Source organism: Acanthaster planci, linkage group LG15 (assembly GCF_054643075.1).
Source record: "Acanthaster planci isolate LZ-2023a linkage group LG15, COTS_SCS, whole genome shotgun sequence".
In the NCBI taxonomy this organism is placed as follows: Eukaryota; Metazoa; Echinodermata; class Asteroidea; order Valvatida; family Acanthasteridae; genus Acanthaster; species Acanthaster planci.
Window position 1 is genome coordinate 14,528,403 of NC_141791.1, and position 23,179 is coordinate 14,551,581.

Sequence of the window (23,179 nt, forward strand, 5' to 3'; positions counted from 1 at the left end):
TTCCTCAAAATTTCCATTTATTACAAATTAGTGCATATTTATTTCAAGTTTATTCAGTCCTTGCTATTGCACGGGTAGTTGTACAATAGTGATGCCTATTTGTGCTCATTATTAAAGAAAAAAAAGGATAATTTGGTACTTGCATGTCTTATATTTACATAACGATTAGGCCTACCTGTGGAAGGTGTGGGATGTCTTTTCCAACCCGCAAAACATAAAGCTTAGCAAACCGGTTGAGATAGAGTGTACAATTTTAAAATGAACAGTTAATTCGCCAATTATTTTTGGAATTGAAAATTGAGTGGTGCAAACCAAATAACTGTCGGTTTGTTACTGTTTGCAAACAATAGTCTCAATTTTAGTACAGGATAAGCCAGTTACGATTTCGACGTAATCAAACGTTGACGTACGTCGTCTTTTCCGGACAAAAACTGAAGCAAACCTTTTTGGCAATTGATTTTGAAGATCACAATAACATTTTTTTTCCTTGGACGCAGATGTAGGTTTACAGCCGCTGCAAATGGAAATAGAGTGTGCTTGGAAAATCTATCAACATGACGAAAAACAAAGCTGGGACCCAGAAAAAGAAAGGCTGGCTATGCTTCAAATCACAGAACGGGTTTGTTTGTGGCTAATCAAGTTATGTTAAACAGTCCCAGTGGTATAGCCAGGATTCTCAGCACGGGGCGGGGGACTGGATGTTGGACATACACGTAATCGTGATAACATCAAGTGGGGGCGACAATTTTAGCCACGCCGCTAATGCAAACAACATTAGGTACCGAGTCCAAGGAATTTTATTTCCTATCGTTGTAAACCAACTCAAGCGTATATTTTGATTTTTTATAGGCCGATAATGACGTGTATACATGTACACTGTTTGCTTTGTTCACATTGCTGTTAAAAGTCCATCCCTGTCAAAGTGACACTTTACAGTAACAAGACAGACATAGTTTATCTCTTTAAATCAAAACAAACTTGAACGTTGCATTACAAACATACATGTAAATGTGTTTCAATGTAAAGTTGTCTCTTAAATCGATTATTTGGGCCAAACAATCGATTTCAGAGACAAACCTACATTGAAACACTTTTTTCGGTTGTTACAATCAAAGACCAATTTATTATGACTTTGTAAATTACATTCCCTCTTGAGTTTCCATTTCTAAACAATCCAAGGATCACATCTGAATGTTAGGCTTTTCTCACAACTGAACAGGTTTGACCGTTCAGGCAGTAATGATTGAAGTCACATTTCAGACACTGTGCTGACTGTTTGTACAGAAGTTGTCCTCGTGAGGTCACGTGACGACTGTAAGCTAATAAAAACCAGCTAGCTTGAAGTGTTGACAGACGTGCTAACACATAACCTAGACATCACGAGGAGAGGCTGGTGCAAGTCACAGTGGGTCCTAATTGCTGAACACACCCCTAGAGATGATTCTCGACTGCTACCGAGCCTATGGCCTAAGGGGAGCTATTAAAAAGTATATACGTACTCTCGATCCTCGGCAGCCTAACGTTATGACCTAACTGACATTGCAGCCGCTGGTCGTGGACACAGGTCGAGAAATGACTACTGATTTCTAAGCATGATAATAAACAGGAGCTTGTCGGAGAAAATTGAAGGTTTTTAGTTATAAAAATTTCCTGACAAGTGGCCAAATTTCGTTTATATGGTACATGTAGATGCGGTGATCTCAGATTCAGGTACACGCGTTATTTCGGTGACAAAAGTTAACACAAGGGGAAAACAAGCTCTGGAGAAGACACTTTTACATAATGATGGGTGCACTTATTAAAGCTGCAATACCAATTTTTTGTACATCCATTCTCAACCTGGCAGTAATGTTATACATTTATTCGGTGATGTTTGTTGAACAGAGTGATATATTCCGTGCATGGTGCCGTTCACATCCCCTATATAATGTACGTGTACAGCCAGAGCTTGTGTTCATTTGCTTGTTGACATCACCTGAACGCACTCCATGGCCCCCAGTCAACAAACAAGTTGCAGTGAACCGTATCTCTCCCGAGATCATGTGCATGTACTTGTACTCTGCAGCACCGCGTTGAATTCAATGGCTCACGTCCAGCTGTGTGGTTACTGCTGTTTAACAGAGTGAGTGGGTAATTTTTCTGAAGACCCGTGCAGCGCGCTGGTGTGTGTAGTAGTAGAGTACATGTACAGTACGAGGAGATTTCTTTCTGTACATGTTTCTAGTAGTAGTACCAATAGTCAGTTAACAAACCTGATATTCGGGCCAAAAGGTAGATTAATTTTCCCCGGATAACAATTCCTCTAGCTGTGAGGGTGTTTAGATCAAGAAGTCACAAAAAGCGTGAGAAATCGGCGGGAAACGTTAACGTGAAATACCAAACAGTTTGATGAAAGTTTCCAAATTCCGTCATTGTTTATGACATTGGCTGGCTGCCTTTCCATAGACACACATGTACATCAATCGTCTGACATTATAGGTACACCATGAAACTGATTATATACAAAGATCAGCAGTAGACAGTGCCTTCATTTCTGCGTGTCATGATTCCTCCGAATCCGGCGTCATGAGTGGACTGACATTCGAGTTCCGGTCCCGCAAAGACGCTTCCCGACGCATTCTTCGTGTCTGTCGCTCCTCAAAGTTGGACTTGAGGACCCAGACCACGAGTCCAATGAACGCCGTGACAGCCAGCAGACAGATGATTACACCTTCGTACATGTATTTCGGGGACGCTACTGCGTTGAAGCTGTACTTGAAACCTGGTGCATCTTCTTCGGGTCCTGGGTAGCCCTGCATTTTTTGTATCGACTGTGAGCCCTGACTGTCTCTGCTGTAGTCAGCCGAATAGTCCTCCAAAAAATCCTCACTTGTCATTGATCCCTCCAACGGTGCACAATGGCCCCGCCAGACTCCGTAGCCTAGCATTATAGTCAAAACACACAAAGGTGTGTTCAATAGAGCGTGGAAAGGTATTGTTGTCCTGGAGAGCAGTGCAAATAACCCTCTACTAGTGGACTTACAGGCCCAAACCTGTCGAGTTTCCGTTTCCATTATGGCACTCTCTTCCGAAGTTTGGCACACGTCGTACATGTACTGATGTTTGTAACAGGTTCCAAACAAAGACCACTTACTGCCACCCGTCTGAATAAAGAAAACTTGGAGTGTACTTTGGCCCAAGTTGGTATATTCACAAATTATGCACAGATATCAATTGTTTACTGCTTATGCGTGGAATATCATTGTGCGCACACAATAGCACGCAGTGTTGTAATAGATTCCGCCGACATGGGTGCACACAACTTTATAGTTTGCCTTGAACTAGTGTTGAGTGTTACGTGACGTCATCTGCACTGGTGATCCATTCGCACATTGTGATGGCATACATGTTGTGACCAGCTGTTGTCTAACCGAAGCCAAGTTGGTTCGCCGAGGGGGTTGGTTGAAGCATGGGTTGAAGGAGGGTTGAAACTAAATTCCAAGCTTATATGCGGCTGTGTATTGGCCTTCTACCTTGGAGCTTCCAAACTCGATTCCCAGTACGAACCTGCGACATAAGTTCAAAGAGAGTTTTAAAATGAGTGTTATTCATGCACAAACACCTAACAACATGACAAAAATCGACAAAAGTATGTAGTCGTCCGAGATCCTGAACAGACTTATGGAACATGGTATAAAGTATTCCTCCGTTTGTGCACCTGAAACTATTACCTGATAATTATGCATGCGAACGATTGCTGTTACCACTCATTTCAATATTCTGTGTTCTTGTTACACAAAAAAATCAACAACCAGCACTGCAGTTCGTGGTTGTGTCTTCCCGACTAATTAAAACTATTATTTAAATCAGTGGTACATGTATGCGATGAGCAATATGAAGGATATGTTATAAACGTCTCGTTAGATTTACTCTCAGAGTTTTATATTGGGTGCATGTGGAGGTCATGGCTCTTTGCACGCTTCCTACTGTGGGAACCAGAGATCAGTGGTGGAAACTCTTACAGTAGCGTAGCTATAGGGTAGCATTTTTCTTTTCCTCTCATGCACACATTTTGTTTTTCGAAGAGTCATAGACAGTAAGTCAACTTTACATTGCATGTAGAATGGGTGCATTTCAAATTTTCATGTGGAAGGGGGCACCCACGGGGGCACAGACTTCCGCTGGGGGCACTTGTTCTCTCCCCCCCCCCCCGTAGTTACGCAACTAGTGTTCATTTTGTAGACACGTTTATTTTGAAGTAGGGTGTAGATTTAGAATAACAAACATGGATTCCATATTGCAGGCACTAACCCTTCTATTGCGTAGTAATTCTCTTTCTGCTTTGTGTAGAACTTTTTCGCTGGAACAATACAAGGTTAATTCAAGACCTTAATCGAGTTATGAAAAATGATAGCTCTGGTTCCCATTATTTTGAATGTTTGATACCAGCGAAGCACGTCTGCACTAAATTTATCTCATGGTTGAGAAACTAATGTTAAGCTGGTTTGAAGTTACATTGAGAGGAGGTGGCTGGGTAATGTTTTGGTCTAGTATCTATCTTAACTGATCAAATATACAAATGTATGTTAAACGATATAACAGGTGAAACTACACAGTACATGATAGCTACGTTTGCCTCGATTTCCTTCATTGATCGATGTTCCATTTTATTCATTGGAACACCAAGGAAGATTGGAAGCATGTCAGAGATTTTTACAAGTGTCATGAATCATATTTTATTCTATGCACTTTCTACACCATTTAATGCCTCTGAACAGTTTTAAAGTAATTTGACACTTTTTAATCACTCAGTCTTGTTTTAAACTATGCCCTTTTTGTGAGTCAAGTTATTTTGTATTTTTGAGGACTAGTCTTTGGCTTGAGTTGTCTTCTTTCGTCTTATCTCATTTTACTCAAGTCGGGATAGGAAGGTTGGTTCCTTCGATTATATATATATATATATATATATCTTCGTTACGTGACGTGTAATCAACTCAGCCTGCTCTTGCCCAATATTGGATCTTCCAATTTATGAAATCTCGGGAGAGGAAAACAGAACGGCGAATTACTCACAGCTGAGCGTATTCTCAGTTTGCATTTTGCTGTGACGATTACCAGTTAAGCGGAAGGGTCATCGCTTCATATAATGCCGCTTCATCGATTTTTTTTCGTTTGTCCCGTCACTAGGATTTGATGTGATATTTCTGGAGGGGTTTGGAGTAACTGGAATCTGGTGGGATTAGTCCACTGACCTAGTTCCACGGTGTTGTGAGGTACTGACCAGAATAACAGGCTCCAGACTGTGAGGGTCAGAAGAGAAAGTAATGCAGGTGGCCTGGTGTTTGGCTGTTGTTTATTTTGTATATTGTTATTTATTTATGTGTAGTCATTAACCTTAGGAATAACCAAATGTGTCAATGACATCATAAATGGCAAGCAAAGACTATGGGAAAGTTGGCGGTGTCGTGTAAGAACTCAAAACCTAATGCACGTTGAGCTGAATACGTTCAAGCCGAAACTACAGGAGTAGAAGGCATGAAAAGTAACTTGAGACGGCGTCTCGTCTCGATGATGGCTTTTTCTCAAACAATACCTCCACTAAATCAATTGAAGAATAATATGGTACGTCCCCCGACGGTTTCCCGTGGCGACAGTGGCAGACTGTAAAGTATTGCACATTTTGTGGTAAGACAGAATTCCTTACGGGTCACTATTGTATTGCTCAACAATTTTCTGCATTGCACTGTTTACTTTAATTGTGGTACGTGCTGGTGATGAGATCGTTCAACTTCTGCGTCAACCCTCACAAACATGATGCATAACACGAGAAAGGAGTTTCCATCGACTGTACGTATTGCAACGGGCGAGTACGCCGGGCTAGCTCTCAGCATGATATGAACATGATACCAAGAGGAGATTCTGGCTGCTTTTGTAAACAAATACCTATTAGTTCAGCTGACAAGACATCAAATGTCTTTTCTGTTAGTCAGAGCGTTTATGAATGTACGTCCTAATGCACATCTAGTGATGTTCATTGCTGGCATATATATAGTTTCTGCAGACGCCATGTGGTGTACGACAGGAACATTTTACTAGTCTCAAAGCTGGATGGGTCGTTGTGCCTGTCGATTGTCAGAATATTAATCTAGAATGTGCTTAGAGCTTTTCATTCGGCTTGTTTTGCTTCGACATGAGGTGAAATGTCTCTATACACCTGCCACTGTCAGGATCAGGATTCTGGTTGCAGGTAGCATATGTGTTTTGGTACAATATTTATGTGACGTCAGTGATGGTTTTCAGTTTAGACGAACAATGTGGCAACAGCACAGAGCATAACTTTCTATTTCCTTCTGCAGAAACCCAGTGTGAAAATGGCCCAGACCCAACCAATTATCGCTTGATCTCTTTGGATTCAATTTGAAATTGAACAAACTGTGGGCAGTGTTGAATAGAAATGTATAAAAACTCTAACTGCATAAAAAATATCCGATATACTCTTGCAACTTTGCCCTCATGTTCAAATGTCACGTCTCCCCACCAAACGTCTTTCCCAGCAGTTATTAAAGCCTAAATAACCATGGGACAGGATGAGCGAACACTGACGGCTAAGAAATTAACTTCCTCTGCATCGAAAATTGTTTGTTCTAGTCCTCCGCGGTAAATCGACTTTAATTCGTTTCATATCCTGAAAAGTGGGGAAGTGGCTTGTCAAATTCATACGCCCGCTTGACTCGGGTTGTTTGGTTTCAGACGGAATAATCGAAACTGCAGGGTTTATATTGGCAAGGGCTCTGCAACTGGCTTGAAATATTGGTGCGAATCCATCCAGAATCTAACCTTAACGAAGCAACACTGGATATCGATAAAACATCCCATCGAAGATCACGATCAGTTTTAGGGGTTAAAAGATGTTTCCAATAGATCAGTCGATTTATTCTAAATACGAAAAAATATTTTTGAAATTTTGAATGTAAGATGGTCATCATGGCATTTAAGCGTTTTCCGTCGGCTACTATTATTGTAAATCCGACAAGCAAACACATTAATCTGCCAGCAGACGCGGTGTTTACCGAAGTTCATTCGCTGGTAAAATGTTGTTTCCATCTAATATAAGGTGCAGAAAATTGGCATAAGCTATGCCTTGGCATTAAAATGGCCCGTGCAGTAGGTTTCAATATAATCTACAGCGCATTCATTAAGCCATCAACTTCCTTTTGTTCATTGCAGTTAATTAATAGACTTAGCGATCATTTTATGTCCCTCGTAAGGTCTGTGCAAAGATTTTAAAGAGATGCACGCAAGCATAAGAACCTGAATAATGCAGCGCTTTGTCGCTGTCGTGTTTTTTCTTTCCCGCCTAATACTGGCTGACGTCACCAGACAGTATGACGTCACCGAACCCGCAGGCTACGATATAATCTGGATTCATAAACCAGGTCTCGATTACAGCGTGTTTACGTGTTCGTCTACATTCATATCTTAACATAGGACAGCACGAACGGGTTTAATAACCACAAGGGCTGGACTGCTCAAATTGAGCGACAAGGTTCTGGGTTCTGGATGCTGATTTGCATTGGTGCCGTTGGGGATAACCTCATTAAAAGCGACCCCCCCTCCAAGCTATTTCAAAGGAGTCTCTAGGATATGCTTTCATGTGTGCCTATCTTGTGCTGCTGAATATATTCAGGTTGGGCACTCGAAATCTGTCATCAGTTCGAGCAATGCGGGAAAGAGCTGAATTTTCACCCTCGTATCGCTCAAAACTCAATTAAAAGTGGTTTTGCTTTTGTAGCATTTGTAGCTATTGTAGCATTTGGTGTAATTTTTCTCCATTGTAGCAGACTGCACAATGCAGACAAAACAGACAGATTGCCGAACACAGTTTACCGGAGTGACCCTTTGATTGGATTGTTCTAAAACAAGTCATTTCAGTACTTTTTCTCGACTGTTTTCGACAGACATATTCTACCTAGAACTTTTAGACGAAACCATATTCTCAACTTGGCCCCAGCTCGTGTGTGGAAAGTAAGAACTAGTTCTTAGCAAGCGTCATTATACTCACGTGTATAGATAGTTTATGTGTGATCCAGTTCTGAAAGTGCTAATGATCAGAATTTTGGTTAATTTTACTGCTAAGCACCCTTTCCAAAAGCATCAAACATCCTCTGTGCTTTTTCTGAAATAATTAATGATTCAGTGCCACCTCAGGAAAACAACATGGAGCCTCTGTTTAAATTGTTTCCCGAAATTGGCTCATTGACGATTTATGTGAATTAAACTTTGCTCACTCGCCTACTGTCAACTACTGAAACATACAGAAATAACAAAGGTGTGGAGAACATAGGACAGAAAATAACACACATTCTTTAAGCTATGGTTGATTTACTTCTAAACATGGAGGTTTCCTCCTAACATCACACCTTTTCTCATGAACATGCGAATTGATAGCATAATAAAATTATGTACACCAATGGTACCCTAAATAGCAAGAACATACGTAACCCAGTGGAACTGTAAGGTTGCATTTGCACAAACTCCATCAGATTACACCGGCGCTTCCAAGAAGTTTAATACCCCTGTGTGGCTTTTTAAAAGTAGCCTCAAGGATCCAGAGAATCCCCTGCGTGATGTGGGCATTAAATCCTCCCTCCAAATTAATTTGTTTCCCGAAACAAGCAGTGTAATGGAACACTTGCCGGCACAAATGCCCAGGTTTGATGGGAATGATTTGGTGGGGAGATTTGGTGGGGAAATTTGGCGCCACAAGAACGACCATCTCGTCTCATGATCTCATCTCTATCTGACACTCCCCTTTTATGTATTCACTGGCAATGCAATGCTCTGATGACGCCATCATTGTACAAAATGTTGAGCTGTGCAATCTTGCCGTCGTGTATTATCCAGTATCGTCTATCGGCCGACTTTGTTATCAAGTCTGATGACAAGTAAACGGTTGTAAGTAGGTCAATGGGATGTTTAGCGTTGGGCTTGACTCTCTACACACATCGTGTTCACACGTTGAGACAAAATCACTATTAAAATTCGCAATAAAGGCGCAATATAAACCTTACCAAATAGAATTTATCTACTTTCCATATCCCCACCCCAATAATATCACGAAACCGGCCAGTGTTTTCGTCTAAACTAGCTGTTTTATAAATCACTGCAAGCGCGCAAATTCCAAATGAACACATGACAATAATCCACGGCACAATGTGTACTCTCATGTACATGTCGAATGTGTAATTATTGGTAAATATCCTATTGTCAAAAATGCTTTTTTACGTGTGCATACGATCTGCGTGGTTTGAAATGGCGAGACGGTGTACGCAGAGTGCCGTTATCAACTATCGTCATAGTTTATAGTTTATTCACAGTTCTTATCAATCCCGTAGATTACTCAATGTGTACAACCCCGTGTCTGAGCATGGCAAGGTATTTTTGTTATTGGTCTCCAATCGGGGTTGTGAAAACAGCCACATGATATGTAGTGACATTGGGTGCGTTCGATTAGCTTCCCTGAAGACACCAGTGTTACACCAAGGGAAGCCTCGAAATGAGTAATCGAACGCTGCATTGTACTCGCTCGCCAAGGCAGTCTGGGAAAAAGGTCAAGTCCCCGCCAAGTTCCATAATGTACGTCCATGCACGAACAGTCCATCTGTGACGTCATTACACTCGGGCAGCCTCCAGAGACCTGCTCGCCAACCAGGGTAGTAGTGGCTGACACTGGGGCTGGCACGAGGATCACGTGATGGCTAAACGAACGCTCTCGTGTAAGTTTGACTTACACGTGTAAGCTAATCGAATGCACCCATTTTAGAATATGCAAAATAAATTGAGTATATACTGTTTATACACTAAAAAGACGCCATAACTGCGTTGGCACCGCGCTCACGCGCGTTCTTAAGCTTGACACACGCGTGCATTTGATAAATCACGACACCATATTGGTTTTGGAGAGACATGTGACGCGCGCGCGTACCACCTGTCAATGAGCGTTGTGCCACCGCAGAAACAGCTTCTAATTCTGGATATCGATTTACACTTCACATTTGGTTCGAATATCAACGTTTCTTCGCTGGAGATATCTGTAACATGCTGTCTTGAATGATAAAGAGTTCCAATTCCTACGCATACACGTGAGGCCTGTTGCCGCCTGGCGATCTCTATCCAGAATGACATTCAAATTAAATTTCTACCGCAGCCACTGATTGATAAGACTTGCCGAGTGGATGAGTAGCACTCCACAAGTCACATTATGCGAATGCCGCCGGTGCTGAAAAAACAAATGACTTGTTCCGACAGCCAAGAACGGCTGGGCGGAGGGACTAGCGCGTTGTGTGAGTTCATTATTAACCAGTAGTGAGTGTTGGAATGCCAACCGGTGAGGACTGTACCCGTCGACCGTTTCAAAGGCTTCGTCTTGTCGCTATAGTTGAGCTCCGTTCATTCCAGTGGTTTGATTACGTTGTATCTGCTCATCATGAAGGCATGCTTGAAACTGACGCGCAAAGACTAACAGCGGGCTCGTTTATAAGCGTGAGTTGTCTGCAAAATGATGTGCAATATCGTGTCGTTGACAACATCTACTTATTATTTCTCGCTCAGGAAGAAAGATACAGGCAGAAGCATAGTCTATTTGGTCTGAAGCATTTTAAATCAAATTTGCAGTGGAATTAGTTGTTTGGTTAGTCATTTTTTTCAACTACAATTACATTAAATGCACTGCTTGATAGGTGTCAATATAGGGCGCTGCTATTTTGACTTGATATTTCGTCAGAAGTGTATAAGAACGACATTGTTGATTGTTCATGATGAAAAGGTGCATATTTGAAAGGACCGGGATTATTACAAGACCAATTTGCCCGTATAACATTGCTGTACATGAAACAAAGTATGTAGCTTCTGGGGCATGCAATAACTGCAATGCATGCGTTATAATTGCTTTGCATATTGTTTTACATTCTACAGAAACATCCGGACAGTTGATATTCAAACCCGCATGTTTCTTCAAAAACCATTTATAACAAGGTAATAAAAGCAGGTTCTACTTTTCTGACGCCTATGGGTCTCCTGCCAAATGTTGCTTTTTGCCAGGAAAATGGTACACGTAAACATTGGACTTACCGACTAATAAATCGTATTTTTTATTGATGTAGCTGAAAATCATGCGAAAAATATTGCAGAGAATGAAGTGAAATGAATGTGCTAATGTGTAGCTCAATCGTTGATTAGTTTAGTTATATCCCAAGTGGGAAATACTATTTTCAACAGTTGAATCTTATCCTCTACATACCTAATGAGTATCAACCTGGTTACGTCTCAGCAAGCAGCGTCTGTTGAAATCTCTCATTGCCTCCATTCTGAATTCCTCGCAGTGGACGAATAGAGATACAGATAGCTAATTTGGTTTCCCATGCTTTACGTTAGGATCCCATCACCTGTACAGATCGAGATATTCCCCGATCGCTATACCTGTTTCCGATGCACCCTGCATGAAAAACAAATAGCATGCAAACATAATTAGACTAAATTCAATAGGTGATGTGTACTAAGAAGGCCAAGACACAAATAAGACTATCATGAAGCAGCTGTCCTTTGCTTGCGTCCATTTGAGTATCGATAAATAAGGACACCGAGCAAAGTTCGGGGCAGGTTTGATATAGTTTGCACACCACCTTGGGCAGGTGAGATGACGGAAGTCTTGCGGGAATCCTATTGAGACAGTAATTTTTTAAGGTATTGATCGGCAGGTGTTGGAACCCAACGCGCGTTAGTAATGCGTGATCTGGTTTGACGAGGAGCCTCATTACAGAAATCACACTGCCATCCCTGAAGACCCTTGAGGTAAATGAACGTAATGAGCTGTAGTTAAGTATGCACAGGTGAGACCCTGACCTTAGGGCTACCAGCATGTTATTTTAAGTCTTCCGTTTATTTATATTGCGTAGCCTTTTATACAATGCGCTTACATTCGACTGTATTAATTTGACTAAAACAAAATCACCATTTTAACCCTTTACATCAGTCATTTCCCCTACCTTACAATCTATTGTGTATTACGACAGACCTATATGCCAGGAAGTAAAGCCGATTCGGTGTAAGAGCCGTGAGTTATGATATTTTTTTCACAATTTTATTGCAACAAAATCGACGAATAGATATTTCATCAGTTATCATAATTAGTAGACAAGTGAGTTACAGCCGCTTACTGATACGTTTTGTAAGAGCAGAGTGCATTAAGATCTCCAGTATACCGTTATTGTCATTTTCATTTTTAATGTTATTTCATTCCAAATACTTTCTCAGGGTTCATTCCAAGGTAACCGTGTAATTCTTTGTCAGGAGAAATTAACTAACAGTGTCATGCCACTTTTTTACATATTTTTTACCTCATTATTAATCTTGGGTCCTTTTCAACCTTCCAGTTGCTTCGGCCTCAAATGATGTTAATTGCTCAAAGCAATATGTCGATTAAAGATCTCAAAAGGTAGGCCTATGTAAAGAAATCTCGCGATTTTTTCGACTTCAGTCCAACTTAAGCCGACATGTATAAACTTGTGTGCTTGGTTTGGTGGTTTTCCTTATTATTTTGGTCTGTTTTACGTTTGCCTCATAAGGTTTTATGCTCTGGTTTTTTTTCTCCAGTAGGCCTACTCTGAAGTGGAAGCTGAAGAGGTATTTTTGTCTTACACCGCTGGTAAAGTTGTCAGCAACAGACATTTCCAATAAAGTTTGAATTGAAACGCCTTTTGGCCCCGCATCATCATGGACTGACAACATACACGGTCGCTAATCTGATTAAATCGGCAAAGCACCATTCCCGACGGTTTCAAAATTAAGCTCCCGGTGTCGATGAAAAACTCCGAAGGAATATCTCTTGAGATAAACAATGTGGTATTCTTCTTGATATGCGTGTCACAGCCATGTCCACGTAGATTGTCACAGATGTCCCATGCCTCGCATGCAACAAACTGGGCATTTTTGTGGGTTTAACACCTTTAGATGAATCCGCAATCTCCTGTATGTCCCTGGTCATCAGCTTCATGCCGCTAGCACGACTCCTTAGTTTATCTGGTTTTTTAAACTAAAATACTTCGGCAAACGGCTTTGCTAGAAAGCGGAGTCAGACTACGTGCATCGGTTGAGTAGAAACCACTTTGCAAAATTAAACATGACATATACGGTTTCCCGCCTGAAATGTTGGCTGTGTGGAGGCTTGCCTGCAGGGCAGAGAAAATGATTGAAATTGACTGCAAGAAGGAAACTTTCGATTCACGTATGCTGCAGACATTATCAGATATAGATACCCCCATGGAAACCTTATTTCATTTCAGTATTGATTTCGTTTTTGTATTTGTCAAAATGTTTCTATACCTGTCCACTTACAGGAGTTGAATAGATTTATTTGAGAATGGAAAGAAAAAACATTGCAGCAGCTACGTTTAATCGACATAATTTATTGATATCTTTCTGCTCATTCTGGGATTGTGCGAGCCAACGACATTCATACTTTGGTTCGTGTAGGCCTACTCCTAATCAGTAACACATGCCATTTGGCACTCGTCTGCATATATTTGCGTTTTATATTTGACAGTTTAATTAGTAACTGCCACCATTAAGACTGATAAGTGTACCCCTTACTTTCTACCATTTATAAACACTTGAAAACACTGCTCCTGTTGCCAACTGCAAATTAACCCAACTGGTTCCCCACTCATTAAAGCACGTCCACTTCGACAGTTCGTATTCAGTACTGCAAAACCAACGATAAGTCACAATTAATTTACAATGTCAAAAAAGTCGTGTCACAGTTATTAGAAATCTCAAAAATCAAGGCAGACATGGCTTCCGTCATTTCATGTACATGTAGATGCAAGTGACAACTTGCATTCATTGTAGTGACAACTCAACTCGCTTATATCACTAAAACAAACCCGAACCAATACAGATGAAGGTCAGCTTACCAGACATATATTACGATGTGTAGCCTAGGAGAACACTCATTTTGTTGACAACTGATGCTGTAATCAGCATTATCCAAACTTTCTAAATGAAACATTTCTTCACGGTGAGATGTGGTTCTCACGATTCACCTTTCTTGCCGTTAATATTGACAGCAAGTGTCGTTAAAACACAAGTCATGTAGAGACCACAGTGTCGAGTGTGTCGCTACATGAGTTGAAGTCCGGAGATCCGTTATCAACACGGAGCCCGATGCATGCACTGTGCAACACACTGCAACTATTCGCACTAGTGAGCCGGCGTGCATGGCATCAATACAATGGGGGTAGTTTCCGCGTGGATCGATAAGCACTTTCATCAGCGCGTCAGTTTAATATTTGGTCTAAAATTGACAGGCCATCTGCTTTGCAGAAAGGAAGCTCTCATATACTTTGGCCGATTCACAAGCTTATTTTTTTTCGTGATTTGCTTGCTGCCAAGGATGTGTTCACAAACCAAAAAGATAATCGCGAAATATCATTTTGTTTTGATGAAAATGATGAAAACTAACGCCATCCATGTCTTTGTTTGGTAACCCTTACCATGCCTATACTATTCGTTTTCTTCACGGGTTTGCAGGTGACAGCTTTTTATGTGATGTATCAAAGAGTAACGTCCCATTGAAATGGGACGTTATGCTCGCAGTGCGAGTACATAGGCCCTCTAGGTAAGTGTCATGGTGCTATGTTAGAGTCTGTCCACTTCGACAGACCTGAAATTATTCTGGGAACCCCTGATTTCCGGCTTGAAAGAAGAAAGAAGATAATGGGTAGCATGAACAACAAACAAACAAACAACAATAACACAGTTAATGATTTCTTTAACATGCGATATAATGCAAGAGTAAAGCGAATTCTTGGTCTTCATTATCCCAATGGATCTCCAGTTTTCCCAGATTTTTCTGCTATATTTGCCAGCCTTTACAGACAGCCTTCAAATATACCAGGCGCACCACCTATACATTCCAAAATGCAGAGTTAACAATTCACTATTCAGAGACACCATTTCTCATCATCACGTATCCAAAGCCTAGCTTATTGTTTGTTTACTTTGATACGTCAACATTATTGATACTTTTCTACCTGCATATCTCACCAGCTACCTTGGAAATTAAGGAAACGCTTGTCAATAATAGAAACCCGCAATGTCAAACTCACATATGTCTATATAAAAAACGATGGGTTTGATGTTTTATAGCCTACATGAGGGCGCTTTCGAAATGACCCTTTGGGTTCAGTCATAAATACAAATGCTTCTCTTACAGCCTTTTCTAAAGATACATGGATATTGCTCCGGTGGGATAAGTAGCTTCTCCCGTGACGTTGTGTAAACATATCACATCAAAGTTAATGTGTAGCCAGTCATAAGCAAAAAGGTTCATTTCTTAGTTTTCAGTCCACTGTCGCCAATTAACAGTTCTCTTAAATAGTAATGAATATGTATATTGGGACATGTGCATTGAATATTTCTTACATGAAAGCAAAACACCATTAGAACGACCGTCACAAGAGAAAATCTTTTCATAAAATCATTCTCCTAAACATCTATTTTTCTTTTTTCGTCCTATAGAACGATCTGATTATATTTAAATCTGTCTTTGTTTTATCAGTCTGCTGTCTGCCCTTACCTTTTGAATGTCTGTATTGTTTTCTGTAGTAAATACCATACCGTAGTGTTTTTCTACATGTGATCCATTCATGCAGAAAGGGCGGAGGGCTCTTTGTAGTCTTTAATGGTTGTTCCAAAAAGCAGGTAATTGCTCATAAACACGCTCTCAGATGAAGCGTGAAGTAAGCTACGTTTGCTAGCAGTGGTAACCTCTGTCGTACCCACAACGTAATCTTATGGTAATGACTGACTTCACATTGGACAGGGAACTTCACCGCTTTTATGTACCATTTATGAAAAAGTAAGCTTGTTGTCATGGAAGCGAAGGCCAATGCTGTCCTTCAACTCATGTAATTTTAATAAACGGAACGATTTCGTAAATAAGATGTACAGATGTATGCAAAATGCATGTAGCTAAAGTTGCATATCGGAGGTCATAAAGTGACATGCATTGTAGTTGTGACATGAATGATACAGTAATGAGAGTAGACAGTGGTGAAGAAGATAATATCCAGCATAATGGAAAGGTGCAAAGCTGCCAGTGTTGGTAAGAGATAAAGTCATGACCAAATGGTGACTGTTGGCAGCTATAAAAGGGAGATAAAATGTGGATAACAAAGGATGTATTCCGTTGAGGTAACCCGTAATGCCATTTGAGGTCTTGTCTTGGGCCCAAGTTCTTTGGACCGCTTTGCAGGAACTTACGTAGCAAATTGTATACTGTGCTAAGCTAAAAACAACAGGGACCATCTACATAAGGTACACACAGCGTGCGAAATGCTGGCTGGTAACTACTTACTGCTAACTAAATATTTTGTGCGTTAAGTTCTTTTTGAATAGCATCTCTTTGCATACAGGTGACAATTCTTGTTTTAAAATTCTACCTCGATCTCCTTTAGTATCCTCGATTAGATGTTATGGACTACTAATATCATGAAGGATAGGGAGCACGGTATACATTTCTCACCATAAAATTTGCAACGAATAATTTTCATCGTTTTTAAATCGTACAAAAAGTGATATGCCCTATTGAACAAGTCTTAAGAAATCTTAACAAAGTTCATCAACTCACCACCATCAACTCACCACTCACCAATTTGACTCAGTTTGAGTCCAGCATTTCATGAGCTAGAAAGGGAGTCCGTTGGTGAAGGTTATGTGTTCGTGACATGTCGATGACCATGGAAGACTATATTGATATTAATATATCCATTTGCTGTCAGCTCACTGCTTTACGTGAAATATCCCGTGAAATATCACTTCCATTATAGTATTCATGAGGCTTGAAGAATGAATTGCCAGGGGATTTTTTTTTTCATTCGCAATACTTTACCATATCTAGGCAAGCATAGATGTGCTTATGATATGTTTAATTCTCAACTTTTCTACCCTTAATTAAAAATGCATTGACCCGCCTAGTTTAGCTAGGCAAATCTCCATCAGTCTTCCCAATAGAATATTCTGAGCTTGGTGGTTACATAGCTGCAGTCCACATGTACAGCTATAGCTGTAGGTTCAACTGATTCTTCTCATGGTACAGAAAATTTGCTCCTTATGCTCCTGCCTTGAGATGATACCTGGCCATTGTTTTTCTTGCTTCGCTGCTGCCTATTTTTGGTGGCATGGCGTTGACACTATGTGTTATTTTTGACGATGAGGGTGATGGCGCGACCTGAGTCCTGAAGTTGCTGATGGCGCTTTTGTTATTCACTCGTATCGTGTTATTGAATTGTCTGCTGTACTCCTCACAGTTGAAGTTGAAGCAGAAAATAAGGAATCAAACTCCGGCCCTTGAAGATACTGTTTTGTAATGCACTTGACAATTTTCTTTGATCACAAACGCACATGTACCACACAAAGGCATTTGCTGTTCTTGAGGACAAATACCGGAGCATGTAACTAATTTCCCAATTCAACTAATTAAACCGGTTCCAGTCGTTGGCCTTTTGTGTATTGGTTTTCTGGTGATCTTTAGGTGAAAAGGCTTTGCCTTCGTTTCGTCAGTGTTTATTTAGGATGTACATTGATCGACCTTGCTGAGATGAAGCGTATGCATCGCTTGGTAAAAAAAATCCATACCATTGGCCGAAGTTCAGAGTGAAACAGCACACGGGTAACCACAATTCTCTCCTTAAATATTGACCAAGTTTTACAGGGAAAATAGTTTCTAAGAAACAATACTCATCAGTCTGGTTTTATGTGGAAGTCGTCAAGTGATCATGTGTAATTTGCATATGACAAACACAACACGATCAGTGTTGGTTGAGATGGTTTACAGTCCGCACATCATGTACCGGTATCTCACGTTTTGTCTGGTTGTTTAGAATGAATGCGGGAGATAACTGAAATGTTTACGGCACTGAAGCTAGCCACGTTACATAAACAATGACGATGAATCACTGTTTAAAAGAACAGAATTATTTCTTGTAAATAAATCTGGTGTGTAAGATCTACTATAATGTGGTTTGTTTAACTGGGTGCGTGGAAAATGTCAAGCCCTGATCGTTGAGCATTTAGGAATATTATATATACATTTAGTTTTATAATTGGAACGTTGCAGCCCGTTATTTGTATTTTGATACGCAGATATTTTGGGCTGCAATCCACTTGGAAGCTCTTAAGTAGTTTATTATTATTTACTAGTCCTTTCACCTAATTGGGAATATTTGAATGCCTCTTATTTACGGTCATCCTCTGTTGTAACGAAGCGTAAAAATCATACCGTCGTACGTGTACATCAGATAGCTGTTATCTTATTATAAGAGGTAAAGAATAATTGTACCTGTGATCTCTGAAACTTTCCAGAGTGCAGTTTTAATGCATTTATATTGAATGGGTTGGCCTGCAGATGACGGAACCCCTGATATTAATACAGCTAATCTCACGTAGCAAAAAAAGATATCCCACATGATTTAAGCAGCGAGCGAAAGTTGTGGGTCAATTACCCGCACATGCACGTGCGAAGTGAATGTCTGAATATTATACATGCATAATGGTTGCAGGTGACGTGAGGACAAGGATTACAGGGTACCACTAGATGTATCATGTATAATACACAGTTTATGATGCACGCGTACAGTACACAGCCTTGCCCGTTGACACAAAACCCCAGCTTGCATGCATAATGCAAACCAGATAATTGATTAAAATAAACTATTGACCAGACAAGTGAACTGTACAATGATGCTGGCATATGGCGTACATACCGCGTCCGGTGTCAGAGAGGAAATGCTGGCTGGTGTTGTATCAATCTATCCAAAGTTTACGTCAGCATAGAGAACCTTACGCTAATCTGCTGTGTGTCGCACTTTAATCAAAAGCGATAGCACTTTACTCCTCTCTCCCATCATGTTTTTAGAGAAATATCCCAAGACTTTACACCATCGCCCCTTGGCTCATGTGTTTACCTGCTCACGCAGACAGTCTCTACCATCAGAATACAAATAGACGACACTAACTGATGAACTGCACTCACGGCATTGCCGATGTGTACACACACGCACGACGTGCACAAGATCATAAGACTTAGCTATTTTTGAAAGGGCATGTGGTCAACTTGAACCGCACCGTCATTTATACGAGCTTTTAGTGTAAGACGCACACACGAGAGTGCAGTTGTACGCGGCAAAATATTCAAACATGTACATCAAATCCTGATATTTTGCACCCTTCCGTCACATGCGTAAATCAATCCCAATTACGACTTGGCAACCCTGGTATAGTCAGTGAACCTAAATATTAACGTGATCCACTTTAAGTTACACACCCAAGCGGAGTTATATATTTTTATTGGAAGTATGAAAACAAGCCACGGGGACCTGCATATTACTATGCCGTTTCAGCGTGAGCGCACTTCATAACACTACAACATTGGCAGCTATTTACAGGCTGTGTCATATATACAACCCCAGGAACTAACGTTTTATGCTCAAAGCGCTGGCTAATGTCCATTGGTGACTCCATGATCCTTATGGTAAACATATCAACAGTAGTTATCAAATACGGAAAAGAAAAGACGTGTTAGACAGTTTTAAATTGAGGATATAACCTTGTCAATAAGTGCTTATAGTTTACTTCCCTATTTCTATTTATAGCAAAATAGGAAACTTTAATACCCACCTGTAATTGCGAAAAAAAGTGTGTTTTTGTTAAAATAACTTAATGCTAATCATGATATTCGTATAAGTATCAAAGACAAAGCACCGCAAGAACAGTTTACATTTTAAATAATTTCATCGATGTATGGTGTCAACACCATTCAACAACATTCAACATCAACAAACAAACTATATCAACAGCAGCGCTAACAGAAATACGACAGCAGTATACGTATTACCAAGACGTTTGAACCGACATTTCTTAGTCTCAAACAAAATTGCTGGAGGACATACCGGTAACATCGTCACAACAAGACCATTCCGTTAATTACAGCCCTGTCTGGAAGAAGTGTGAAGTTCATCGTGTTCTAATTACAAGTGACAGGAAAGGATGCTCCATACCCATCAGTTAATGAAGTCATTATACTCAATCTCTGTGGCCTAATTCCATTACTGTATTCAAGGTCAAGGTAATATCATAGAAAGGTCAAGCGAACAGCTATCTGATGATGTCAATTTTCACAGCTCTGCGATATTATATTAAAGAGAGGCAAAGGATATTGGGCAGTGCTTTCCAATTTTTGTGACAACACTCAAATATCACCGTTTCAAGTTGAGGGTTCCTTTAAAGCACCACTTATTAAAAAATACCCATTTCAGCTCAACTTTGTTCATTACACATTAGATTCTTTAACGAACACTAAGACACATTTCAAATCACCCATATGCTCGCTAAGTATCCATCATGAAATTTTAAAAAAAAATCTGAAAGTGAAGTGTTAGAAGAGCAATCAAATCTTGTTAAGAGGTGGGAAATCCACTCAGATATCAGATAAGTCAACACCATTTTGTAATAAGAATTAGCAGTTGATCCTCGACAAGCAGTAATATCATGAAAAATCACAGCAGGTGCAATATCCACTCTAACGACATTTACGTCAACAACAACACGTGCACCTGAACATCAAAAGCAACATTACAAGAGATACTCACAATAAAATATCAACATTTTGGTAGTCTTTACTGCCAAACTTTAAAGGTACATTTTGTTTCAATATTAATTTGAAATACCAACAAAGTAGATTATCACATCCAATGATTACACTCTCAGTTACAGTAACCGTCAGGCTGTTGTTTCTTATACGAACTCATCCAAGTTGATAACTCGTATTGTGTCTTAGAGATTTGTCACAAACCGTTTTCTCACAAATGATTCGTACTTGACTTTTAGCGTATTCCAAACGTTTTCTTTTCTCTGCATTTATACCATTATTTTGCAGAATTGTTAATATATTCCTACGGGACTTGGAATGCGTGTAGTTCTTTTCCCTGTTCCTTTGACATTGAAAACTCTGACCGGAAAAATTCTCTTGTTTGAATTCAGAAAGGAACAGATTTGTCACGGACAGCAACTGATCATGCGTGATCTGTCACTAATGGGGGATAATTTACAACAACCGAACAACAATCAGCAGAGTACAAACGAGGGGTTTCGTAAAGGTTAAGATATTTAGTATTCAGTTCTAACTCAGACATGTCCAACTGATGGAAATCACCCATTATCATCTCTTAACGGTAGAAGCTTTTAAAATCTCTCGCGGAAGGTGCACGATCGCACCAGTCTTTGAAAAGATCAGGATTGGCAATGCAGGAAGCTTACTTTTTACTTCTCAATTTTATTTCTTTGTCATTATATGGTTTTTAGGAAAAGCCATTAGGATTTGAAAGTCGAATAGAAGTCAATCTTTTCTTTATGGTGTTGGTTTTAAGGTTTGACAGATGGGTCAATGTGATGACATTAGTGCTGGATGTGTTAGTTAAGGATGGAATCATTTTTGTGCGAAAAATTCACAGAGTAAAAAGCATCGTTTACTATAAAGCATCTCTATTTTCCACATTTTCACTCCAGTTTCTAACATAAAAAATGGGGAGGTCATTCTTTGACCAAGTTCAAAATACATTTGTTGACTGTTTTTCTTGAAAGATTTGATCAGAAGTTCACATTCACACACGCAAAGGGCACTTCTTAAGCATTACCTCCTTTTTCAGGTCAAACTCTTTCAAGTTGAACTTGACACGTTTAACTATTTCAAGTTGAATGGAGGGAACATTGGAATGCATTCCTGGATAATGAAATAAGAAACCAATTTTTCCTGAAGTTTACCAAGGGCAAACTAGGCTACATCCCCGGTATTTTTGTAGACCCCGTACATGAACTACGACAAGACAAGTGTAACATTGTTTCAAAATCTTCCAATCCTGTTGTGCGACTGTAAAATAATTTGAGCATGCATTTTAATTAAAAATAAGCCCCCAGAATGTGTGTGAATAGCTAAAAGTAGTTTATTTTAAACGAGATCACCGAAATGACCACACTTACACTTGGCGTATAGTTGACATTTTCCATTTGTTTTTTTATGATATTATTTACATTAACACCACGTGATGTTCGACAGCGCAAAGGTAGTGGGCTCTTCATGTAATAAATTCATCCAACTTTTGGAAGCTTACAAAATATTTCGCAAAACGACGGAGAATTCGAACTTTCGATTCTAACATTCTTTTCCATACTCGTTTTTGTTAATTTTGTTTGTTATTTACTTAGCGTGGTCATGTTTGGATATGCGGTTACTTCCGTTATATCAACACAGGAATAAAAATGTACATGATGAGAAGTACGAAGGCTGAACAGAACTGTATGCAAACACATTCGGGGGCATCGTTTTGTTCAAATTAGAGGAAGCAAATCAAATAACAAAATGGCATTGGATATCCAAACGCGTTAGGCGAATGCTCTGCCGGCACGGCCTGCGTGCTTGACAATTCGCACATTCCCACAGAGTGTGAATTATTGAAACAGGCGGCACATTACTGCTGCGGAGCTGCCTAACCTCAGCCGTCAAACAAGTAATTGGGATTGACACGTGTGTAAAAGTCAAAACAAGGAAAAGTTGTTGAATGTAATACGAAAGCAGGTACGAAAAGAAGCACCACTTACCTATAAAACGCTCGGATTTATGTGGTGGAAAACCACAGCCTGACCAACATCTCTGCCTGTGTGTAATAAATATCCAAGTTAATCATTTCGCAGGGTATAGAGGGGTTGACCATATAACCTTATCAGTCACTGACACACTGCAGACCTGGTGACAGGCACATCGAAAGAGATGACAGCGAAGTTATTATATTCCAGATAGTGACAGGTAAAGACACAAAGAGAGTGGCACAGCGACACGTACGCACATCGAAGTGTGCCGAGGACCCCGACTTGTAATTGAATGCGTTGGGCAGATCTTTGCGATAGCTTGCCAAATCTCATACTGCAAGCTTGACGAACTCCCAGCGCAGTGATGAGCAGATGTGTCTTACAGTGGTGCGCATGTACATGTACGTTGTTGGTGGTGAGAAAGCCACGCGGTGACAGCGACGCGTTAACGACGGCTTGCTAGCGAGATCTCGTTGAAAGCACGCAGGAATCACCAGCCGTG

The 23,179-nt window shown here is 40.2% G+C and overlaps 2 long non-coding RNA genes across 2 annotated transcripts in view; one reads left to right on the forward strand and one right to left on the reverse strand.

Annotated features, from left to right (window-relative positions):
- Positions 1-23,179, forward strand: part of LOC110978848 (uncharacterized) — a 72,348-nt gene that overhangs the window by 32,783 nt on the left and 16,386 nt on the right. The window lies entirely within an intron of this gene.
- LOC147796726 (uncharacterized) lies at positions 11-23,054 on the reverse strand. Its single transcript, XR_015427842.1, has 3 exons — positions 22,690-23,054; positions 11,279-11,473; positions 11-3,546 (listed from the first exon to the last, which is right to left on the reverse strand). It is a non-coding gene; the product is annotated as an uncharacterized LOC147796726 (long non-coding RNA).